The 10,219-nt window shown below is 38.8% G+C and overlaps 1 pseudogene; it reads right to left on the bottom strand.

The window, feature by feature from the left end:
• Window positions 1–1,936: 1,936 nt before the first annotated feature.
• LOC105030189 lies at window positions 1,937–9,884 on the bottom strand (annotated as a pseudogene).
• Window positions 9,885–10,219: the final 335 nt, after the last annotated feature.

Below are 10,219 nucleotides of genomic sequence, written 5' to 3'. Positions count from 1 at the left end.
CATACACCTTCACTGACTCATATTGGCTTTTCAACAACTTTGAGAAACAACAAAACAAGTCCAGGCTTGTGGATTAGGTGAGAAAGTTCATGAAAATATGATCTAAGCAAACGTTTACATTTACATAACATTAATTATGACAGTTGTCATGTTGAGAGTGAACCAACATCTATTTCAGACAAACCAGTAATACCAGCTTAAGTAGGATAATTTAACTCTTACCCTACGTTGTCCAAAGCCTACTGGTTTTCTGTTCTACATTATTGTTAATTGCACCCACCTGGTGTTCTAGGTCTAAATAGGTCTCTGATTAGATGGTTCCAATGGAAACATGTATTAGAACTAGCTTCAATGTCCAGAGTTGAGTCTGAGGAACCAAATATTTGACTCCAACACACGAAATAGAATTACATTAAAAATAGCTATGTGTGTGTTCTTAGTTAAAAAAGTTGATTCTGTAAAGGTGACAAAGTTGATATTAGATTGGTTCCTGGTAGCTAATGCTTTCAGGGTAAGAGTCAAACAACTTTCATAATGTCATGATGTTAGCTAGTTAATTTATACCATTACTTTGCTGCCAAATCACATGGCTAACTTAACCTATTACTGCCATACATAATCATACCTTTGGTCTTTTGTTTCAGGATACCCATTTGTGAGATCTATACTCTGAATTGATGGATCTTTGGTGAATTGTATTCTGTAAATACAAACTTTAAGGGAGACACACATTTTTCTACACTGTTCTATTTATATGGATGTAAAAAAAAATACTGTCATTGTATTAATACTTTTAGACTGATAATAATAATTTCATATTCCTAATATGAAATTTTAAAGCTGAAGTATGTACGGTAACACGTTGTTCCATTGATCTGGATCGTGGATTAATACCTGCCATATCAGTTGATCCCAGGCCTGCATCTGAACCAGAAAAGCCTAGGTCAGCCAACCTGCAATTAAAAAAGTGATTTGAACATCTCGCTAGACACCATTAAGCATTGGGTTAAACTGACATTTTTTTTATTAGGTTTACCTCCACCACAAATAGCTTCTATGAACTATATGACTTTTCCCACTGGCCGTTCTAACAGCTAATTAGACACTAAGAGGATTACACGTATCTACTAACATACTAATTGGAATAGTCATAAGAATTGAGCATTTGCTAGCAAAACTGAAGATGATTACACTGCCAAAGTGGCAATATAACCGTAAACAGTTTTATTTTAGGCTTATTACAAAGTAGCTACTGAAGGTTGTAGCCAGCAAAGTTTTTGTCTATCCGGAACAAATCAAAATCCTAATGCATAATGTTTTACAAGATACAAATGTGGTGTCTGTTGTTGCATAGTCCATGTCTCTAACCCATACGCTATAAGGGGCAGTCAGTCAGTCAGTCAGTCAGTCACACAGTCAGTCACACAGTCAGTCACTGTGATGGTAATTTTATTGATCAGAACTCTTTAAGTCTGGGAGTACAGAGACAAAATACTCTTGGCACATTCTAACAGTTTTATTAATATTTGCAAATATGAGAGACACGTCAAACGCTTACATATATAATCATCCGAGGAGTCTCTGACTCAAAAATGCACAATGCGTATTTATTACATAGAAAAAGGGGTGTGGTAAGATGCTGCCATCTGTCTTGTCACATAAGAGTTTACCCAAAGGGCGGGCTGCCTCCCCCCCTCCCCACATGGGTAACCTCATCAACTCTAGGAGCAGACTCACAGCACCTGGACAAACAACAGAGACACTAAAGGGATTTATACAGATGGGCAGATTTACGATTAACCCTACAATCTGCTGGTGCCGGTCAAGGATGCCCCCCTAGGACAAATACCAAATCCCTCTCAGCATCTCTAACTAGTAACTCATTCATTCTCACATCCAAACAATGGGACTCAGTCCTTTAAACAGTAAGAATGCATCAGGTTTCAGAATTTCCACAACATCACTCACTCAGTGAGAGACATTCGCTCTTCTTGGCCGGCTCCGCTTACGCACTCTGGCATAAGCCTCAGAAAATCTACTAAAAGAGAGGCAGATAGACGCCATTCGAAAACACAAGTTTACATGTATGAAATGTTTAGGACCTAAATAGTAAATTTTATAAACTGTGACTATGATCATTTTCAGTGGGTTATCAAACACGAACAACTGAGTAGGTTGTTTCTTCAACTGTTGAAGTATCCACTTGATCATTTCCTCCCTGTAAGAAAAAACACCATGTGGTTCATTACTTCAACACCTAAAGCTTTCAGATACAAAGATTCAGAAATGGAGAGTTCCAGTTTTGGTGTATTTAATGTGGAAAAAGGTGCTTTTTTATTTCAATTTTACCTTTAAGTAATTTGGCAGATTCTTATCCCGAGAGACTAATTTGCACCATAATAACTGTGTGTGCGAGCGTGTGTGAGCATGATTATTCTCTATATTGATCTAAAGAGAACTAGAGAGGATTTAAAAAAGGAACTTACTGACCTACGGTTCGATATCACCAATTGTGATGGTTGGATATATAGATTACACCAAGAGGAGCTGCATGAGAACATAGAGAATAAAGATACAACGTAACTTTCTACTCATAATATCCACAGCAAAGTCCATAACATCAATGATTTGTCTCATAAGCTAGAGGAATGTTGTACTTACACATCAACTATCATCATTGTCTGATGTCCGTGTGGTGTAGATTCACACAGATATACTGTGTGCGTGTGTGCCTTAGTTTCTTTCTAAGCATGCAGATGATTTTCATTCTCTGTCGGTTTCTTTTCATGTTTGTTCAAATTAAAAACATAGAACATGGGAAAACATATAAACTCAATGATGGCTGAAGGAATATTGTATCGTACTTACTTTAAGAATTGTGTCTTCTCCTTCATGACGGTCAAGCTAGTAGCCCAATTACTTTCATGAAGAAAAGAGCCATCAGCCCCTCAGAGAGGATATATTTGTTTACATTTGTTTGAGGCAATGTGGAACCTGGTGAAATAAAGCACAACTAATTTATCTCATTTTTCAAATTCCTGGGTGTCCACATCTCAGAAGACCTTTCCTGGTCGCTCAACAACTCAGCCCTGGTCAAAAGGCGCTGCAGCACCAGTACTTTTTGAGGAGGCTGGAGAAGGCCCGCCTGTCTCCCAAGATCCTTGTGTACTTTAACCGCTGAAAAATCGAGAGCTTTCTGACGGCAATGGGTGGTAAAAACTGTCCAGCACATCCCTGGTACCCAGCTATCATAGACTTCCAGCTTAAGCTCCACAGGGCGCGAAGCATAATCAGGGAAATGTCACATCCATGCCACACACTGTTTGCCCTCCTACCATCAGGCAAGCGGTACAGGTCTCTTCGTTCCCACACCAGCAGGCTCAGGAACAGTTTCTTTCCATCAACTGTAACCCTGCTGAACTATGTGACCCATCACTAACTATACCCACCCTTTGTACCACTGGACTCTGTCACTGCCTTGCAAGTCTGATAAGGAATTTTCAGTTTTTACAGGTATTTGTCAGTGCCATCCCTAAATTTCAGTTGCAGATGCTAGACTACTCCTTCAATTTGCCTCAATGCAGGGTACATGATGGACAATATTATACCTTGAAACCAGACAGACATGACGTGGACCCTGTCGTGGAATTTCACATAGATATTGATTAATAACACAGACACATTAATTTACAAAGCATATCTGAGTAATTTTAAGTTTTAACATGCTGCATGGAGAGTCCACATGCAAGGAATCTCTCTCGAATTACCTGATCCCTCCTGCTTATGTAGAACCATTGTAATCTTAACCTTTGCAGTTGTTACTTCCCGAGGCTCAAATAAGGGCGTTAGACAACAAGACACAGAATCTTGCCAGACAGGGAAAGTGGTACACCACAGGAAGTACAGGAGGTAACACAAGGACAGGATGAATATCTTTTGGGTATAAAGTGGGGAGCAGGTACAGGAAGGTAGTCTCAGAGTTACATGACAATGGGGACAATAACACCAATGGACCTCTAACACCTTGGCCTGATTGTCGCATTATTCAAGAGGGGCTTCTATGTTAGAAATATAACATATGGAAAGGATTCTAATCAAAAGGCTAGATAAGGATAAGTCCAATTTCTTCCACAAGCTTCTAGGGATATTTAGATTGCAGAATATATTTTGTGTTGCTTTGGGTAACCTGTCTTGCTTGCAACATTGATGCAACACTTGGGAGTGGATCCCCCACCTCCTGGTGGTCTTCCAGATTTGATAGATGTTTAACACTTTGATGTCTTTTCATTGGGAGATCATTGTGCTCAGTTAGGTACACACCTACTCTACCTGGGCTAATACCTTCCTATACGCTTTTCACCCAGCGGCCCTGACCCCATGCAATTTGGACAGGGTGGGTGTAGCAGGCTGTGGCTGATTCCAGGACTACCTGTGACCAACGATAATGTGGTTTTTTGCCTTAGTTGCAGGGATCTCTGAGTTATTAAGTACAACTCCCAGGTTCTCGGTCAGGTTTTCCCCCTGTGAGGTCCAAAAGGCTAGCCCCAAAATCACCATTCAATTAGCTAAGGGTCCTGTACACTACAGTTCACTAACAGGACCTCATCTTTTAAAAAAGCCAAATATCTTAGTTAACAATGCTGCAGGAGAAATAAAAACATTAAGATATAGCAACTGTAGCTGTTCTCATTTCAACCTCTGTCATTTTAATTCAAACAAGAATCGATTTTCCAGATATTGCCAAAGGAAGGTTCTAACAAGAAAGAAGTCCATTTCCACTTTGATGATACTGGGATTGGACGATGCAGGAGCAACAACAAACTACACTTTCCACTTGATTTATGATTTTTTTTGTTTTAATAGAAAGCCAGTACAAATGGCAATTCAAATGTTAAAGTAAATTGTCAGTTTGTCACATCCCTAATCAGTTTTTAAAGTTTTGTTAAGCAAGTCAGTTAAAAAATGCTGCCAGGTATAGTTTATATATGCATATATACACAGCTCCAGATTTTTTTTTCTTTCCTTTCCAAGCTAGGTACACTGCGCACATTGTTGTAGTTCACATTATTAGTTAGAAACACAATTTGTTTACCTACGCATATAACTAAGCTAGCTAACTTGATTTTGAGATAGAGTTTGTGTACTCACCTTATGTTCTATGAAAATTGTTTTGTGGCAAAAATATCCTTTCACCGGATAAGGTCCGTATGGGACTTAGGTCAGGAAATAAATGGCCACGGAAAAGAACGCGCAGGACTGTACAAAGTAAACCCATAGAACTGTCCATTGCAGTCCAATTTCCTGGCCACACATTTCTTTCGTTCACACGTACAGCTGACCTCCACTCGATGCTCTAAACCGCTATCGATCTTCTGATCTTATGCCGACATTGGCATGTGTGCTATCTGGGTGTAGTAATACAACCCACCACACAATCTGACCATTCAATCAAAACAATCATGACATTTCTGACAGGGAGCAAATACTTTTTCACTACACAGTAGAACCAACAGAGGTTATAATTTTCAGGAATCTGGTGTTCTAAATTAATTCAGTTCTGAATCTTTAAAACACAAAGTATATCAACACAACAGATATTTACCTGTAAGTGGCTGACAGTACTCTTTAATGAGGAGTTTGTTTATCTGTTTACTGATAGGATTGTCAGCCACACAACTGTAGATCTGGTCATGGTCATTTGTTACCTCCAGAGGTAAAGACAGGATTATGCCGGTTTCTGGGTCGCTTATCTGTTTGATTCTCTGCTCTCCAATGTACCAGGACAGGGTCAAGTCTCTCTCGTTCTTCACAGAGCACACCACTAAACAGCTTTCCTCTTTGCCCCCTGAGCGACTTTGTCCGATGTGTCTTATAGAAGGGGCAGACAGTGGAGCTGGAATACACAGTTAGGATACACAGTAATGATACACAGTAATGATACACAGTTAGGATACACTGTAATGATACACATTTAGGATACAGAGTAAGGATACACAGTAATGATACACAGTAAGGATACACAGTAAGGATACACAGTAATGATACACATTTAGGAAACACATTTAGGATACACAGTAATGATACACCGTTCACAGTAATGATACACAGTTAGGATACACATTTAGGATACACATTTAGGATACACAGTAATGACACACAGTTATGCAAGAGGTAATTCACACTTACAATTGAAACAAACATGCTTATGGCAATAATGGCTTAACAACACCAATGCATTAATGGCACCATAAAGTTTCTGAACAGTGAGAAGCAGGTTACAGGTGATACCATCTTTCCCAATAGGTTGATTTAGTGGGGGATCTGGCTAACTTCCAAGAGGAGTTGCACGTAACCTCGCAAAACAGCATGCTATGACTTGTTGGTGTTTGACTGGAGCCCACTAACAGGAACTAACTAATCGTTAACCTTTACAGTGCAACAATTACAAAGTTCCTAAAACAATACAGTTACAAAATTCAATAAAAGTAATCCTAGGGATATTGTCAGGAGTGTTCTTTATGAAAAAAATTGTTTTCATACAGTACTGTAACACTTTTTGTAACAACAAGCTACATGAATGCAAGTAGTGCATCAACATTAAACAATTACTCAAGGTTTTAAAGGGTTTATTTGTCATTTGCAATAACAAGTTATGGCAATGAAATGCTTGGAATTGGAAACGCGAAAAAATGGCAGCCATCCTCAAAGCCATCTTAGGGTGTGGTCACAGTACAAACTGTGTTCCCACATATAAAACACATGAGTTTATGTCCTCATGAACAAATAACACTACACCCTGTTAGTTAATGCATTTGTAAATCATTACAAAATGGAGGGTTATCATTATTAACTGTTTGTTCATGTCATTGTTCATCTTTTATTCATGCCAACCACTGTATTACTGAAATGTAGTTCATGTACCCTTATCGGAAAGTGCTACCTAGTTTTGCACTAGGAGTTTTGAAATACCACAACACACTATTGATAATAGTAGTAAAGTGAACCAAAAATATTTACTTGAAAAACTTACTGATTGCATCTTTATTGCATATTCAAAGGTAAAATACCAGAAACAACTTACCATAGACAATTAGATTGAAAGTCTGGGTCAACATCTTTCCCCTCATTATTCGCATCTTAAAAATTCCATTGTCGTTGATTGTAAGACTTTTGATTGTCAGTGATCCAGACTGGGCATCCAGATGATGTCTCTCACTGTATACTGGTGCATTTTTACCTAAATTCAGGGTAGCAATTGTTGTTTCTGCACCGGCTAGACCATATGTCCAATAAATCACATCATCCTGCAGTCCAGTTAATCCTGTGTTTAGAGTTACAGCTTGTCCCTCTATTCCTCTCACTGTCTTTACATCAGTTGACGCGTCCCCCAGTACAACTAGATTTAAAAAGATATAAAGTTGGATCAAGTCAAAAGCCAACATGTTACATGGTTGTACAAACTAGTCTGAAATGCACAGAAAATGGAACAGCAGAAGAACTAGGAGTGGCTGTGACTGGATCAGGCTATCCTACAGGGGATTCGAGAATAACGTGTGGTGATGGAAATTCCATGTATCGACACACTTAAAGGAGTAAGAAACAGAGACAAAGTTCTCTTGGCACATTCTAACAGTTTTATTAACTATTATGCAAATATGAGAGACGCTTCAAACGCTTACAGATATAATCATCTGAGGAGTCTCTAACTCCATAAATGAACAATCCATATTTATTACATAGAAAAAGGGGTGTGGTAAGTTGTTGCCCATCGGTCTCATGTCAACCAAACACATGCCCTTTGTTCTATCACATGTCCTGGACTTGACACAAGGGACATGTTTTCTTCCCCCATCTGGTTAACTTTCTCAACCCTTGAGGGAAACTTAAAGCATCTAGACAACCTACAGGTTGGCAGATGATTAACCTTACAACCTACTAGTGCCGGTCAGAGGATGCCCCCCGAGGACAAACACCCGATCCCCCTCTCCTACATTCCTAAGGAACAGAAAAGACTGACACCCTTCTTTGTCTAGGCAGGAGGACATGGCCCAAATACCTAATAACCCTCTGATATTATACAGACATGTGTGTCACAAGTAAAGATTTACATACCAGCCAATAGAAAGAGAGAAATTTCTCAAATGTACCTTAGTTCAAAACTTCCATAACAGTGTACATAATAATGTGTACATCTATATAATTATGCATTCAACTATATCATTAGATAGTCTCCTTAGTTCTTTCTTTCACCACCCATTTTGCTTTACAATATTCACATTTGTAATTTTTGCTGTGAATCTATTTCCATTTCTGCACCAGACATGCTGTGAATTTACGTTTCATGACTCACCTTTGTAAATTATATCCTGTGAATATAAAAATTAAGGTAGCATTCAGTGTCCTATAACAGTTGGTGCATATACAGGTGCTGGTCATAAAATTTGAATATCATTAAGTTAATTTATTTCAGTAATTCCATTCAAAAAGTGAAACTTGTATAATGTATACAGCATTCCACACAGACTGATATATTTCAAGTGTTTATTTCTTTTAATTTTGATTATTATAACCGACAACTAATGAAAATCCCAAATTCAATATCTATGAAAATTAGAATATTACTTAAGACCAATACAAAAAAAGGATTTTTAGAAATGTTGGCCAACTGAAAAGTATGAACATGAAAAGTATGAGTATGTACAGCGCTCAATACTTAGTTGGGGCTCCTTCTGCCTGAATTACTGCAGTAATGCGGTGTGGCATGGAGTCCACCAGTCTGTGGCACTGCTCAGGTGTTATGAGAGCCCAGGTTGCTCTGATAGTGGCCTTCAGCTCTTCTGCATTGTTGGGTCTGGCATATCGCATCTTCCTCTTCAACAGGTGCCAAGTCCTGTTGGAAAATGAAATCTGCATCTCCATAAAGTTGGTCAGCAGCAGGAAGCATGAAGTGCTCTAAAACTTCCTGGTAGATGGCTGCGTTGACCTTGGACCTCAGAAAACACAGTGGACCAACACCAGCAGATGACATAGCACCCCAAACCATCACTGACTGTGGATACTTTAAACTGGACTTCAAGCAATGTGGATTCTGTGCCTCTCCTCTCTTCCTCCAGACTCTGGGACCTTGATTTCCAACGGAAATGCTAAATTTACTTTAATCAGAGAGCATAACTCAGCAGCAGTCCAGTCCTTTTTGTCTTTAGCCCAGGCGAGACGCTTCTGACGCTGTGGCTTGTTCAAGAGTGGCTTGCATATGTCTGTGCGTGGTGGTTCTTGAAGCACTGACTCCAGCTGCAGTCCACTCTTTGTGAATCTCCCCCACATTTTTGAATGGGTTTTGTTTCACAATCCTCTCCAGGATGCGGTTATCCCTATTGCGTGTACACTTTTTTCTACCACATATTTTCCTTCCCTTCGCCTCTCTTTTAATGTGCTTGGACAACTTCGTCTTTTGGACCGCTGTCAAGTCAGCAGTCTTCCCATGATAGTCTAGTTTGGTAGGCTACTCAGAGAGATCATTTAAAGGCCGTTGCAGGTGTTTTGAGTTAATTAGCTGATTAGAGTGTGGCACCAGGTGTCTTTAATATTGAAGATTTAAATTTTCTGAGTTGTCAGTTATAATCATCAACATTTAAAGAAATAAACACTTGAAATATATCAGTCTGGGGGGGATGAATGTATACATTATACAAGCTTCACTTTTTGAATGGAATTACTGAAATAAATCACATTTTTTATGATATTGTAATTTTATGACCAGCACCTGTATACCTCCATACTGGCCCCTTGTGGGAATTGAAACCCTCAACACTGGATTTACAAACGCCATGCTATACTAAGCTATACAGAAAAAGATTAGATTTAGAGAGGAATATTAAAACCATTTACTTATATAAAAATACTGTTTAAACATAAATCAAACTTTTTTCACCCCAATTTATATGTAGGTTGTGCTGGTTTGATAACTTCATGAAGAAGCTGAATGGGAACATACAGAATCAAGATGCAATGTAACTCTTCTATTGATAATATCTACAGAAATGTCCATAGCAGCAATGTTATTCATTGACAGCTAGAGGAACATTGTGTTTTCACATCAACTAAGCATCGTTGTCTGATGGCTGTGTAGTGTACATTCACAGAGATATACTTTGTGTGTGTGTGTGTGCTCTTGTTTTTTCTAAGCATGCACATGATTTAAATTCTCTGTCGGTTTCTT

The sequence above is a fragment of the Esox lucius genome, chromosome 25, assembly GCF_011004845.1.
Source record: "Esox lucius isolate fEsoLuc1 chromosome 25, fEsoLuc1.pri, whole genome shotgun sequence".
Taxonomy (NCBI): Eukaryota; Metazoa; Chordata; class Actinopteri; order Esociformes; family Esocidae; genus Esox; species Esox lucius.
The sequence above is the reverse complement of the archived record's forward strand: the minus strand, read 5'-3'. Positions and strand labels throughout refer to the sequence as shown.